General features: G+C 44.7%; 6 non-coding genes across 6 annotated transcripts; 3 read left to right on the top strand and 3 right to left on the bottom strand.

Annotated features, from left to right (window-relative positions):
• Nucleotides 1-318: 318 nt before the first annotated feature.
• TRNAK-CUU (transfer RNA lysine (anticodon CUU)) lies at nt 319-391 on the bottom strand. The gene has a single exon. It is a non-coding gene; the product is annotated as a tRNA-Lys (tRNA).
• Nucleotides 392-506: 115 nt separating this feature from the next.
• TRNAK-CUU (transfer RNA lysine (anticodon CUU)) lies at nt 507-579 on the top strand. The gene has a single exon. It is a non-coding gene; the product is annotated as a tRNA-Lys (tRNA).
• Nucleotides 580-1,123: 544 nt separating this feature from the next.
• Nucleotides 1,124-1,196, bottom strand: TRNAK-CUU (transfer RNA lysine (anticodon CUU)). The gene has a single exon. It is a non-coding gene; the product is annotated as a tRNA-Lys (tRNA).
• A 101-nt stretch (nt 1,197-1,297) lies between these two features.
• TRNAK-CUU (transfer RNA lysine (anticodon CUU)) lies at nt 1,298-1,370 on the top strand. The gene has a single exon. It is a non-coding gene; the product is annotated as a tRNA-Lys (tRNA).
• A 1,092-nt stretch (nt 1,371-2,462) lies between these two features.
• On the bottom strand, nt 2,463-2,535 carry TRNAK-CUU (transfer RNA lysine (anticodon CUU)). Its single transcript has one exon. It is a non-coding gene; the product is annotated as a tRNA-Lys (tRNA).
• A 99-nt stretch (nt 2,536-2,634) lies between these two features.
• Nucleotides 2,635-2,707, top strand: TRNAK-CUU (transfer RNA lysine (anticodon CUU)). The gene has a single exon. It is a non-coding gene; the product is annotated as a tRNA-Lys (tRNA).
• Nucleotides 2,708-14,660: the final 11,953 nt, after the last annotated feature.

Below are 14,660 nucleotides of genomic sequence, written 5' to 3'. Positions count from 1 at the left end.
CTACAGAGAAGGAGGACTGATCTACGACCTCCTCCCCACCAAGCCAGCTTCCACTGCAACGGCCAAAGACTTAAATTTGGGCAGGGCCATCACATCCAAGGGTCGTACCGGTGTGTTCAAGAGTAACGCCGTCGAGCACACACGTCGTACCGTCCTGTTCCACCATGGGTTAAGCATGGAAGGTGGTCTCGAAGAGTTAGAGCATAAATGAGAGTTACAACATTATTGACAACATCTCTAACCTATGACGGAGTTCGTGATGCACTTTACCACCAGGCCCCGTAGAAACTACCCGGCCATCAAGCACATAAAACAGCTCGCCCAACGTGGGGCTCGAACCCACGACCCCGAGATTAAGAGTCTCGTGCTCTACCGACTGAGCTAGCCGGGCGTGGGAGACAGAGGCCAGGCGTGGGAGGCCAGACCCACGTGGGAGACCAGTGGTGTAGTGGTGTTAACACCCAGGTGGCCGGGCGTTGTGTTATGACGGCACACATGGTTAACAAGCCCGGCTAGCTCAGTCGGTAGAGCACGAGACTCTTAATCTCGGGGTCGTGGGTTCGAGCCCCACGTTGGGCGAAGCGTTTTCGGTGTTTGATAGCAGGGTAGTTTCTGTGGGATCTGTGGGTAATATTCGAAAGGAACTCCATTCAGGGAAGGAACTGCTTCTCTGAACACTATATAGTTGTGAATTATACTCCGAGGGCATCTTTTCTGTTATACTTCACAACACAACGGTATGGCCTTTGAGCAGTATGGTACAACGCTTGGGTATGATGGTACAACCCTACATCACAACTATATCAGCCATGATAACAATGGTACAACCCTTCAGCATCACGATACGACCCAAGATCACGACAGTACAACCCTAAAGCACGACGATACAATCCTTGAGCACGGTGGTACCACCCTGGAACACGACGGTACGACCCTGGAGCACAAGTGAGGGAAAAGACCCTTGGCGGACTGAACAAATGGCACAGGGATAATGGTTGATCCTCATGTCTGGACAGTGGCAGGAAAAGGAGGGTGGAAGGGAGATATGAAGGATGGAGTTCATGAGGCAGTTCGCCACAAGGTTCTCTAGATACAATCCAGCCATCAAGTGCATAAGACGCTTCGCCCAACGTGGGGCTCGAACCCACGACCCCGAGATTAAGAGTCTCGTGCTCTACCGACTGAGCTAGCCGGGCGTGGGAGATAAGCGATACAGAGTGGCTTAATATACAGGTGGTCGGACGTGAGAGAGACTAGTTGTGCGGGTTTTTGTATCTTGGCGTTCGTGGATCGCAACGCCCGGCTAGCTCAGTCGGTAGAGCACGAGACTCTTAATCTCGGGGTCGTGGGTTCGAGCCCCACGTTGGGCGAAGCGTTTTGTATACTTGATGACCGGGTGGGTTTTATGGGGCTTTGCGGTAAGGCGCCTCACGAACTCCATCCTGTGGGTGGAATAGCTCATGGGAATCCTCTTCCCCCTTGGTAGCGCGCGCCCTTGGGCATTAAGGTTACCTACCTTAGGTCCGTATGATGGTCTCGCCTCTGACCTGATCCATGAGGGTGTGGTCAGAGGGCAAGCCATCACACACAGGTGTCGCAGGCCAGGTCGTCTTACCCAAGGGTCATATGTTAGTGCCTGGGCGAAGACTCTTCCTCGTGTCTCCAGGAAAAGAAGAAGTCGTTTTAATGATAACATTTGCCTTCAGCACGAGTCGAGGTGGTTGACAAGAACGAGTCGCTGTTTGGAGAGACAGTACGTCTGTACCCAGCGTTGCGTAAGACACCGATTGATCAGTTCTTTTTTTTTTCGGTATCCGAATGATTAATTTCTTGTCTCCATTTAAGTAAACACCGGTTATCTTTGGTTCACTGCCTTAATTAGTCTTCCGTCTAGGTATCGTGCGCGCGACAGCCTCACCCCTGAACACAACGCTTTGTTGGCGCGCTCCAAAAATCCAGTCGAGAAATACGTATTGACTCTCAGATACAAATGAACCCTAAATGGATTTATGCCGCTGCAAGCCATCACAGTTCCAATCATTTTCAGGTATTGCAATGAGTCCGTACAAAACAGTTAAATTTGCAGAGGTTCAGAATTTCCTTCAATTTTGGACTGTTTCGCTCTTGATTTTCTATATTTCTTTTATATATATATATATGATATTATACTAGGCTAAAAAAGTGATTTTCACGCATAAAAGTAAGTCGGAGCGATGATGATATACGCGTCATATCCTGCTTGATTTATCATCATACCTGAGGGCATGATAAAGCATCCACTGACGTCCCATAAACCACCCACTTGACAAGCTTATCATACACACAAGTTTCAGAGACCAGGCCATCTATGTAGGGTCCAGTCCCTAGGGATCTTACCCTCCTGCTAAAGGAGGGGTGGGTTAAGGGCTTCACCACAGGGGCCCCTTAGAAACTGCGCTGTTAATCTGTTGCATAAAACGCTTCGCCCAACGTGGGGCTCGAACCCACGACCCCGAGATTAAGAGTCTCGTGCTCTACCGACTGAGCTAGCCGGGCTTGTTAACCATGGGTGCCGTTATAACACAACGCCCGGCCACCTGGGTGTTAACACCACTACACCACTGGTCTCCCACGTGGGTCTGGCCTCTCTCCCACGCCCGGCTAGCTCAGTCGGTAGAGCACGAGACTCTTAATCTCGGGGTCGTGGGTTCGAGCCCCACGTTGGGCGAACTTTTTTTTATTCTTTATTCTCCCGGAATGTGGAAAATAGGAGCTCCATCCCCTATTGAAGGTTATGACTTGTAGCGTTAGTTTCCCTCCCCTCGAATATCTACCTCCCCTCTGTGATATTCTTTCATCATTAGGATAAATTGTTACGATTGGTATTTGTATGCATGACAGGGGCTTGGCTCTGACCCACCCTGTTTTGAATATTGATCAGGGCGACAGTAACTCTTTCCGAATCACTGTGGAAATGCCGGTCATGGCCACAAAGACAACCCTATGTATTTTTCTTTTTGCCCCAGAGTGGCGGTGATAATTATTTTCATGTTTTGTTTATTCTCAGAAGAAATGTGTTGTTGGTACGCTATTCTTTTTTATAGTCTTTCCCGAGGACAGTGAACTTAATAATGTAGTCACGTGTGAAACTGCTGAACACAGGTTGCTTGAGCAGCGTTTGGTTCAGCAGTCATCCTTCCACATGTGTGAGACGGGTGCTGACATTGCTGAGTTGATCTGTCTGAAGTAGACCTCGTCAGAATCATTAGCGAACGACACCCTGGCAGATAGCAGATGTCGTTACCGAGAACCCTATTAAACAACCATCTGGACGAGAGCAGTTGATGCTGACCTTAAACGATCAGTGTCCTCGATATATATATATATATATATATATATATATATATATATATATATATATATATATATATATATATATATATATATATCCCTGGGGATAGGGGATTAAGAATACTTCCCACGTATTCCCGGCGTGTCGTAGAAGGCGACTAAAAGGGGAGGGAGCGGGGGGCTGGAAATCCTACCCTCTCTTTTTTTTTTTTTTTTAATTTTCCAAAAGAAGGAACAGAGAAGGCCAGGTGAGGATATTCCCTCAAAGGCCCATTCCTCTGTTCTTAACGCTACCTCGCTAACGCGGGAAATGGCGAATAGTTTAAAAGAAAGATATATATATATATATATATATATATATATATATATATATATATATACATATATATATATATATATATATATATATATACCCTAGACTGAGGCAGGTTTGTCCCAGATACCCTGGGAGGGTACGAAGAAATAGGTCTTGTATTTAAGGTATGTGGAATGGGGGTCCTAACATCTTGATTGACTGTGCATAGCGCTGTTGAACGCGCGGCGGAGATATAGATAAGCGTACAGTTATATGTGTGTAATTATGTCAAGAGGACGACGGATTACCCTGATGAGACTGTCATTGCATATGGATATTACGTATATAAAGAGGGTGTTCTCTAAAAGGAGTACACAATTATGTACTAATGATTGATAAAAGCCCACATACCCGAGCACACCAAGCTGCAAAAACATCGTCTGGAGCTTCGTTACCAACTTCTTTTCATCATTACGGCCATTATCATTGTTGCCAGTGAAATCGACTGACCTCTTCTCTCTCTCTCTCTCTCTCTCTCTCTCTCTCTCTCTCTCTCTCTCTCTCTCTCTCTCAGAGATCCACGTGTGCTGTCGTTTTGCCGACCTGTCATGGTATACAACTGGAATCTCTGTATTTGTGTTATGAAACGTTCGAGCTTGAAATATTCAATTACGAATCCACCAGAAACTTATGAACAAGTCTGTCCTCCAAATGTTTATAAGTGAAAGTTGCATTTGTTGATATTGCATTTCAAGGATACAGCTGTGTCGCAGGAATTAAATGGGTGTACCTGGCTCTGTATAGCCCTTGAGTAGGGCCTCAGCTCCCCGGATCGTCGCAGCTAACGAAAAGAAAATGATAAGTGTATCCACGCCATAGCCTCTGTACTTTCTCTTCCGCCTCCTGTTGCGTGGTCGTCGTCGTCTTTGTTCCTGTGATTACGTGTGTAGCCTCCATGTTTGCACTGATCCGTGCGTGTACTTCGTGACCAGTGACCCACTCTCCCCCGACGGTGACCTAACTCACCACAAGACTATCTGGTCTTATCGGGGTTATCTCTCAGGAAATCATGATGTAACACAAATGTTATCTTCTTATCGTATGCTCTCATCTTGTTATCACTGCTTGAGATAATTTACTTACATCCTTCACTTACTTTCACAACATGAAAATCTTCATTATTTTTGTTGTTTTTTGTTGTTGGCCTTATTGTATTTTTTGGGGAGCGACCGTATATGTTTTATGCACTTGTATGGTTTTCCTCAGCTTGGAGACTTTACGTCCTGGTTGGAAGTCCACATTGTCTCCTCTGACTTCAAGTGAGATAGTCTCTCTCTCTACATGGTATGTATCCCATACCGTCTCGCCCAAAGTCTCAAAGACCTTTCATCGCGGACATTCCGCCTTCTCGGATATGAATAGGATTCCCATGAGAGAATAATAAACAAGGAGAGGCAGTGTTTACCTTGGCTTGAATGGAATGTTTAATTTCATCTGCGTTACTCACCTGCTTCATACTCTTGCCCGCAGAGGAAGTTTATATTTTTCTTGTGGAATCAAGAACCACATCTTACCTGGATGTACAACTGGGGCTCCAGGACATGTACACACACACAAACAAACCACTATATATGTGTGTGTGTGTGTGTGTGTGTGTGTGTGTGTGTGTGTGTGTGTGTCACATAATGCTCTACAACAGCAAGGATTCGAACTTCGTGCCATTTGCCTGGTTGGTGGGTACGCCCAGCCGAGTGATCAGCGTACCCAGCTACCATTTGAAATATATATATATATATATATATATATATATATATATATATATATATATATATATATATATATATATATATATATATCAGTAACCCTTTATAGCTGAAAGATATTGGTTAACGAGGTAGATTAGGCCCGTATTAGGGAGACCATTGGCGAACAGGGTTAGCCACTGCCAAACGTAGCCGAGCTTAGCTTCCGTGAACTAGTTATCTGCTGCAGTTACGATGGAGTATGCGGGTAGCAAAATCAAGATGTCTGTATAATATTTGTGATATATATGCATGGTCTCGCGGCCTTATCCTTATTAAGAACCAGGTCAAAGGACATACGACGGGGTTGTAACGAATACAAGTATCGCACCGTCGTGCTCTAGGGTTCAAAACAGCCCACGTTTCCTCTTCACTGTGATGACTCTCTGGGAATACCAGCGTCTCATTTCCAGTTGCCGTTTGACCCAAGGGAGTCCACAGGAACCATGTTCTATAGTTCGACCTTACCGTTCTGTGTTCGTACCGTGGACACATGGGCAAAGGTGGAACATTATCACTGTGAACTCGTCAGCACCTTCGTCAGTATGCCAGTAGGTGCCGGAGTCGTAAGCGTGAACACGTCATCAGTAAGGTTGTGTCAGCGGCGTCTTGCAGCCCATTAAGGCGACGGTCCCAATCTGCTGTGTCAAAGTGGATATCCGTCTGCCAAGCCTTTGACTCGTCAGCTGTATACCCCCCCTGCCGTCCTGCCTCACTCGCATTCAAGGCCAAGGATAATATTCTATCTTGGGACGAGGTACTGAAGACACGGAGGTGCCGATGTTCCACCCAAACACACACACACACACACACACACACACACACACACACACACAGTTCTGCCAAAAGGCATCGCAGACGAGTGTCTGCGGTATTTATAGTCTTGTCTTATAGTCTGCTGCTCTATTTGAACGGACATTTGCTAATTTGTTCCCACCTTTAATTCTCATGTTTTTCATCATTTATACCAAAGGACATTTTTCATAAGTTTACAGTGAGTGTGTGTGTGTGTGTGTGTGTGTGTGTGTGTGTGTTAACGGGCTCCTCCTGCAGGAGGCTGGCTACACCGCGAGTAAAAAGTCACCTTCAGCGAGGCCGTACCATTGGGAGCACAGTCTCGTCAGAAAAAAATTCCAGTCCAAAAGAGTCGGCGTTTCCCCGCTGCTTGAAATAGCGCAGCTTTAGGCTACTGAAGTCTGAGTAACAACAGGACTCTTTTACAGAAGGTATTCCTTCCCATAGACTCGCTCAAGAATAAACTTAGGATCGAGAATAAACTTCATAAACATTTCGCTTCTGATCCTGGACCGACATTCTTTAGGACCTTTTTATCTGAGACATCTGCATTCCTTTGTCTTCATACCACATTAATCTGTGAGTTTCTGTTTCCTTCCGCTACCACAAACGTATACGATTCCCCGTCTCCCCTTTGTATAATTTAATGGTCTTTGAACTTTAAACAGCCGTGAAGAAATATGCTCCTACTTTACTGTTCTGAAATTTGAGCTGTGTACGCTCCTTATTCAGTGTTAATGACCTTGTTGCTATTTTTTCATTTTCTGTTGATTACATAAGGCGACTTTCATTAGATCAAGCTGTGTCTTCCATTCATCCTTTCCCCTTTTTTTGTGTGTTTGTATATTCTCATGTGTACTTTCGTGATGTTCCTTCATAGCTGCTTCCCCTGCAGTCTGTTTTGGAGGAGGGAGTGGTGGAGGGGGAGGAGCCTGCACTGTCCTGTCTCTAGTTACACAGGGTAGGAATTTAAGATACCACCACTGACTGACCTTCATCAGATAACCTCGTCATAGACCACCAGGTTTTTCTGTTATCTCTCTCTCTCTCTCTCTCTCTCTCTCTCTCTCTCTCTCTCTCTCTCTCTCTCTCTCTCTCTCTCTCTCTCTCTCTCTCTGTAAATTTTTTACAGAGATCGTGTGTGCGTCACTGAGTCATGCAGAAGAGCAGTGACACAAATTGGCCGAGCCGTGTCTGTCGTGTCCAGTAAGTCATTATGTGGAGGGAAGACCCACCGGCACCCACATACCCTCCTTCCCGGCATGACAGAGGTCCTCCCTGCAATGCAGGCAGGGAGGACCTCCCTGCCTGTACGACAGGGGTGCACTTATCGTGATCTCTGTGACATTCCCAAGCCCCACGGTATCAGCCCACACCATCCATAATGATGTGGGCTGGGGAGGTAAGGAGTGTTTGTGGGATGAAGGTCGGGGTTAAGGAGAGGATAGTTGGCTGCTTTGGGCTGGAGAGAGAGAGAGAGAGAGAGAGAGAGAGAGAGAGAGAGAGAGAGAGAGAGAGAGAGAGAGAGAGAGGCGGAGCTGAGGGGAATTACGGTTGAGAGATGGGGTGATAAGGAGGAGAGTTGAGATGAGCGGCGACAGTCAGTTAAGGCGGTGGAGTGCTGCCTGTGTGAGGTTGAGGGGTGGGGTTAGAGCCCCCTGCGAGTACCTAGGACCCCGCTAAGTACTGGCTCATACCAGCCCTGAGAAATTGTTAACATTTATTTACTTATCCCGAATTAATTAACTTCCTTCGAAAGGGTCGGCACATACCCGGGAGGGAGTGGGGCTCAGCGGGAAGTGGCTGTATTAAGAATATACAGAAAACTTAACAGAGAGGGAGGGAGTGGGCTCGGCAAGAGCGAGTATGTTTTACAGGAAGGGTGTAGGATTAGTTTGGAGGGGCGCTGGACGAGGAGAGGAGGAGGAGGAGGAGGTCGAAGGAGTGAAGACTTGGATACGTCTTCTCCTGTGGTGTGGTGCACAGCAGAGATAGCAGGCCAGACACTCGGCCCAGCAGGAGCCAGTGCCTGCCCTGCCTGCCTCCCTCACGCTCTGCGAAAATTTAGATCATCCGGAATGCTTGGGAGCCGCTGGTATATAAGAGGGACGTTCAGACGCAGATGACCCTGATCTTGATCTACAGTTACAAGACTTGGACGCTAAATGAATACTCATGTCAGTGTGGCTGTTGGCAGCTCAAGGTTAAGCCGTTGTGGGTTTTTTTTTTTCTTTCTATTTATTCACCGCTAATCTTTGGAAATCTTAATCCATCTCACGTCTTTCTTAACGGCCACCACCACCTTTTTCCAAAAGTCATGCTAGCCTCTTACACCAAGACTCGTAGATTTGTTTTCCACTTCTCCTGCCCTTTTATCGCTTTATCCTTTCAACCCTCACCTGTGTACATGCTAAGTGTGGTTCTGCTATCACTTGGCGCGGGAAGTGGTGATCATATATATATATATATATATATATATAGAAACGTCTGGACTACTTTGGTGTAGTGTGTACTCATTATCAAACCTCACATCAGTGGCGCAGATACAAGACGTTACCTTCCCGGTTGTAGTGGCGCTTCTTGTGTCATTACGACCTCTCTACACCATACATACATCCTTCTTATCTCTCCCTCCACTTCCCTCTTTCCTTGATTTGTTCTTTATCTTTTATTTCCTATTATTCAGTAGTTCATAATTTCATTTTCTTTCCAATGTGACGCTTTCTTCATCATTCCATTTTATTATGTCTTCGTACTTTTACAGATATGTCCCGATCATGAAAATCTTTCTTCGTCTGTTTATGTCCGCTGTTTTAGCGTCTCCCTCTCTTGCTATCAACACCTAGCGCTCCCCTAACCACAGTATTTCTTCGTACATTCACTTTGTCTCCCTCTTCTCTACCGTTCCTGCTACTTCCTTCTTTTGGCCCGCCTCTCCCCCAACACCCCGCTCCCCTCATCCCTTGGGACTGTGGCTGGAGGCTGGTCAACAGAGGGAGGGAAGGTGAGGGGAGGAGCATTACATTACTCCCCCTCCCGGCTCACTTGACTCCCCTCCTTACCCTCCTCCTCCATTATTATATCCCCTCCACTCCATCTCCACCCGCCATTGTCTGACTCCCCGCCTCCCCTCCCTCCCACTCCACCACCACCACCACCAAGTGTAGCCCTGAGATTTTCTCTTAATTAATAAACTCCACCAAGTTGCTGGGGGAGGACTCTCTTTCTTCCTCTCACAGCTAATATATATATATATATATATATATATATATATATATATATATATATATATATATATATATATATATATATATATATAATATATATATATATATATATATATATATATATATATATATATATATATATATATATATATATATATATATGAAGGTTAAAACCACACTTCACGGAGACCTGATGATTTACTTTCGTGTCAGTGGAGGATCTCTGATGTATATAACTTGGTTCTCTTTGTTTCTGGTGTCATTGCAGCTGAGAAAGGGATTGTGAAAAGCTGAAACCGTATTGGATATGAAAATACATCCTCCTCGTCTCCGTGGAGTGTGGTTTTAACCCTCATACTTCAGCACATCATGTTGTATACTTCATGTTGTATATATGTGTGTGTCTCTTTCATCTCCCTTTACATTTTAAAGCGTTAATCACTTGTGGTTTTCAGCTGTCATTCCACAGTCACCCTGAAAGTTCACTCTGTGTACTTTCTCAGTTCACAGACCTGAGCCGAGTTATTACTAGTCTTTGATGACGTCTCTCTCTGCCCGTGGAAACATAAACATCGTTGTTAATGCGTGTGTGGTTCAATAAATCGGTCGTTACTATGATTAAATACAAATAAGAAAGAATATACAGAGTGTATAACATTTTCTTTTCTCTCTCTTATGTCATACTTGGGTTTATATCATAATAATAATGGAGGAGTTTGATCCTAATCAGAAACATCAAATGATAGTTTACGATTCGCTGGCTGTATTAGGCCAATGATACTACGTCTTGCGTTTGTGGTGACTGACCTTTTACACCAAGCATAGATTACGTGGTTAATTATATATATATAATCGGTTGTACTATAATGATTATCAGTAGTTATAACTCACGGTCGTTAGTAAATTGATATTTAGATTGAGGCCATTTCCGCTGATTCTGAGCTGGTTCCTCATCAGTTACATAAAGAATATAATGTTATAAGGAGGACTTTGCTCTATCAGATAAAACTGATATGACGGAGAGGAGGAGGCAGAGGTGATGAAGCGCCTTGCTAAGGTCACGAGGCGAGATAGGTCATGTGAGGCCACGACTGATTGGAGCTTATCCTCTCATTGTGAGATCGTTTGTTGAAAAATCATGATGAAAAAGAGGTTTGTTGATATTGTAAAGGACGTTGCAGAGTGAGAGAATGATCATAGAGAGGGCGTTGTGTGTTTGGGGGAGGGTATTACACAGTCTTCTGGGATGGTTGATGCAGTGCTGGACGCCGTGTAGAATCCCGCATGTCTTCAGTCGAGCTTTGGGGATTAGTAAGTTAGTTTAAGGGTGGAGATTAGCATGAGCTGTGTCCCATTCACAGAGCAGCATAAGTGTCTGCTTTTTGTAGCTATTGTCAGAGAAGTGGGAGGAGGGAGACAAGGAGGACGCTTGTCATGTGATGTATGCTGATGATACAGTTGTATTGGTGGAGGGGGGCCAGAAAATATGAAAGCAAGAAAAGAACCTTGTGAGTGGTGTGCAGAAAGATGTTAAATGTTCATTCAGATTGAATGGCTCTATGAAATTTGGCAGGAGTGAATGGGAAAGGCAAGGGAAGAAAGAGCAGACGAGTTGAGGAAAGTGAAAGTTTCGGTGACAGATCCAGTTAAGATGGTGAGCCAGAGACTGAAAAATGGGTGATTAATCCCAGGCAAACTGGCCAGAGATTTGGAAGGCGGAACTTACCGTTGAATCACTGGAACTGGTGTTCACCTCCTTGAGCACGACGGTGCGACCATTCAGCACGACGATGCGACCCTTCAGCTCGACGGTACGACCCTTGAGCACGACGGTGCGACCCTTCAGCACGACGGTGCGACCCTTCAGCACGACGATGCGACCCTTGAGCACGACGGTGCGACCTTTGATCACGACGGTGCGACCCTTGAGCGCGACGGTGCGACCCTTCAGCTCGACGTTACGACCCTTGAGCACGACGGTGCGACCCTTCAGCACGACGATGCGACCCTTCAGCACGACGATGCGACCCTTCAGCACGACGGTGCGACCTTTGATCACGACGGTGCGACCCTTCAGCACGACGGTGCGACCCTTCAGCACGACGGTGCTACCCTTCAGCACGACGATGCGACCCTTGAGCACGACGCTACGACTGTTGAGCATGACGGTATAATCCTTGAGCACGACGATACGACAACCCTTGAGCACGATGGGCTGGCTGTTTAGTAGGCAAATAGTCGACCTCGCAAAGGATGCGGATCCCGGACTCACAAACTAGCTGGATGACTTTGATCAAGACCACAACAAAGGAGGTGCTAATTGTAAAGACGCAAGGTCACCTCGCTCGTTACCATGGTTTAACCAGGGCTTCCTGGCTGATCTCTCACACCCAAGTTTATTCCAAAATCCTGTCCAAAGTTGTTCCTAGTGTCGCTCTATGTGACTTTTATTGATATGATGCGAATATATATATATATATATATATATATATATATATATATATATATATATATATATATATATATATATATATATATATAATGAGTAATTTTATTATCTACTTTATCAGTGGCTGTGCCTTCCTTCTGGTTCATAAATTGTGAACTAAGATTAATCATTCCAGCGAAACATCGTTAATAACTGTCATTATTATTAGAGAAACTGGACCTCCCATGCCTTATTACTTTGCCTTGAGATTTTTTGATGTTGTTAATGACTTTATCGATTACAAGCCAACCGCAGAGTGTCTTCGTACTCCGATGTCTCACTAGGTACACGTTGTTCTCTGTTGGTGGAGCGAGCCAACCTGTTACGGTAGCAGGTTCTCGTCAGCAAGGACCTCTGATGCCAAAGGACTGGGACGCAACATAAGACACACACAAGAAAATCCGTGACACTAACATTTGAATGCAGGCAGCGTAACATGGTTTGCGAAACGTCGTCAGCATTTTCGACAGGTGGGTTTTTAACCTGACGTTAACGGCCGTAGCCTTTAATGCACAAGACCCCGAAGTGTCACCACTTAAAACTACGTGGATTCAGGCTGTGGCATACTCGCCCATTTCAATTAGCCTGAAAGATAGTAGGACTAAAAAACAAGATAGAATGAGGTGGAGGAATGATTTGAACTTTGCTCTTTACAGAGCGCATGATAGGCCTTAACTCCAATAGGTTTGCTAACTGGTAACCTGACTCTTCTCTCTTACATTTTCGGTGGAAGTTGACGCTTGGGTGATAATGTTTGGTATGATGTGGGAAGGACTCGACAGGAGTGTCCGTGAAGGAGAGAGAGAGAGTCTAGCTCCAGAGGCCCACCAGCTTCCGTATTATAGAGAAACGTGTGACGGCAGCAGCCTAGCCCGTTGGTCATCATCTCCCGTAAGATAAAGAAATGGGAGGATATCTCGCTCACGAGAACCAGCTTCTGTAAGAATAAGGTATATTTTGAAAGTTGGACTCGTCCGCAAGAAATGACTCCCAGAAGACTAAGAATCACCAGGGAATCTCACCTTCATGAATCAGGTCCTATGCGTTAAAAAATAAAAATCATGAGAGCAGCCTTACGTGTTAGAATCATCCACTGCACGACCAACTTACCTTGCAGGAACCAGGACACGTAAGAATCCTAAAGGGTGACCTCACCTGTGGGAATCATCTCGCCGGATGATTAAGAATCATAAGAGTCACCTCACCTAGAGTCACCGTCTCTGAGGGCAGCCTGGCGTATAAGGTTACACCAACACCACCCGAGTATGCCAAAGCAAAGCCTTCCTCCTCCTCTCTCATTCTCCTTTTCTTCACGTAATGCATTTTTCTTGCGGTATGAATATTTCTACTCCCTCTCCCCCTTCCTAGGAGAAAAAAAAAAGAGAGATTTTCTTTATAATTCATAGGTTGAATCATCGCTTGCATGTTGCCACATAGTCATTAAAAAGACATTTACTGGATAACGTGACTGCGTATGATACAGCACATTTGACCCACTTCCGTCCGACCTCAGCCGCTTGACCTTTAACCCCTTAATTCAGAGGGTGATTACAAGGCAATGGTAATCAGGGAAGATGAGGGATAACCTCATAACAGGCGAGTTAGGAGACGCAGATTAGGGTAATGAGGAGCAAGAGATACGGAGGTATGGATTAATGAGTAATACGAGAATAGGGAGAGATTAACGAGAATTGAGCTGGGCTGGATAAGTTGTCTCAAAATTAACCACTTTGGTTAGATTTGCGTGTCTTCACTAGTTGAGGTGATTAACTAGACTGATCCATCAGCGAAAAGTTAATTAACTGAACTGATCCACACTCAAGGGTTGGGACAGTTAACTCTCGAAATTAGATAAAGTTAATGGGGAATCTTTAGTTGATTAACTTAATTGACCAAGCAAGTTAATTAACTGATCCAATCCTGGTACTGAGTGAGCTGGATAATGGTCAGGAATAATGAGAAAGGGAGTAATTAACTGTCAATTAGCAGAGACTAGTCGTAATAAGGATAGAAAAATGGGATATTGATGCGTCCAGGTGGGTAGAAATTGACAGTAACTGAATGGGTAGGGGATAGGTAGAATGGCAGACAGGAATGATAAAGAGCTATGTATTGGGTATACATCAGCAGGAGTAATGAGTAACTGGATAATGGACGGTAATTGATTAGAATAACGCATAATAACGAGGGATTGTCGTTTCTGTATGAGTTCCTCGCTAGGATGGTAGACTAGAGATGGTAAACGTAGGTGATGGTGATGAATAGATAGGAGAATGAATCGTTAATGATGGGTGTATATATATATATATATATATATATATATATATATATATTCCTATGAGTCCACGGGGAAAATGAGACACGATAAGTTTCCAAGTGCACTTTCGTGTAATAATCACATCATATATATATATATATATATATATATATATATATATATATATATATATATATATATATATATATGTATGTATATGTAATCCTTTGGCGGTTAGTATTCAGATAGGAGACGGACATTACCATAATCTGATAGGGGTTGATCATGATCCAGGATAATCTCGGGTGATCTTGGCTTAATCTTAACATGATCCAGGCTTGATCTTCCATGATCTTAACATTGCATGATTTTGGCTGGATCTTACATGATCTTGGCTGGATCTTTTATGATATTGGCTGGATCTTTCGTGGTTTTGGCATGAGCTCAACACGTGCTGTTGTTTTTA

Source organism: Panulirus ornatus, chromosome 32, assembly GCF_036320965.1.
Source record: "Panulirus ornatus isolate Po-2019 chromosome 32, ASM3632096v1, whole genome shotgun sequence".
Lineage (NCBI taxonomy): Eukaryota > Metazoa > Arthropoda > Malacostraca > Decapoda > Palinuridae > Panulirus > Panulirus ornatus.
This window is presented reverse-complemented; position numbering and strand designations above follow the sequence as displayed.